Source organism: Octopus bimaculoides, chromosome 28, assembly GCF_001194135.2.
Source record: "Octopus bimaculoides isolate UCB-OBI-ISO-001 chromosome 28, ASM119413v2, whole genome shotgun sequence".
Lineage (NCBI taxonomy): Eukaryota > Metazoa > Mollusca > Cephalopoda > Octopoda > Octopodidae > Octopus > Octopus bimaculoides.
The window spans coordinates 3016609-3017180 of record NC_069008.1 but is presented as its reverse complement, the minus strand read 5'-3'; the positions used below and the strand labels follow the sequence as shown (position 1 = coordinate 3017180).

Sequence of the window (572 nt, the reverse complement as noted above, 5' to 3'; positions counted from 1 at the left end):
CCACAACCCTTACCACCACCATCACCACCACTAACAACACCACCACCATCACTTCCACTACCACCACCACCAGCGTCACAACTATCACCCACCCCTCCCGTCACCGACACCACCATTACCACAACCCTTACCACCACCATCACCACCACTAACAACACCACCACCATCACTTCCACTACCACCACCAACACCATCACTTACACTACCACCATCACACAACCACCACCAATACCACCTCCGACGCCACAACACTCACTAACACACTGTAAGCACCACCAACTACAACACCATCGTTACCATTACATCACTACACCACCTGTCACCACCATTTCAGTACCTCCTACCCACCCGCACACCCCACTAAACCACACGCACACACACGTACACACATATAAAACCCACCCTACATAACTCTGTTTGTTCTTTCTCAGCCTGTGTGCTCCTTTACACACACACACAAACACAGCTCATACACACACATACACGCATGCACGCACACACAGCATTGCTGCCACCACCACCACCACCACCACCATCATCATCATCATCATCGCAATTGCCACCCTTGCTTC

General features: G+C 51.4%; 1 protein-coding gene across 1 annotated transcript in view; it reads left to right on the top strand.

Annotated features, from left to right (window-relative positions):
- Positions 1-572, top strand: part of LOC106883785 (cell division cycle protein 20 homolog) — a 42723-nt gene that overhangs the window by 16470 nt on the left and 25681 nt on the right. The gene's annotated exons all lie outside the window — the stretch shown is intronic.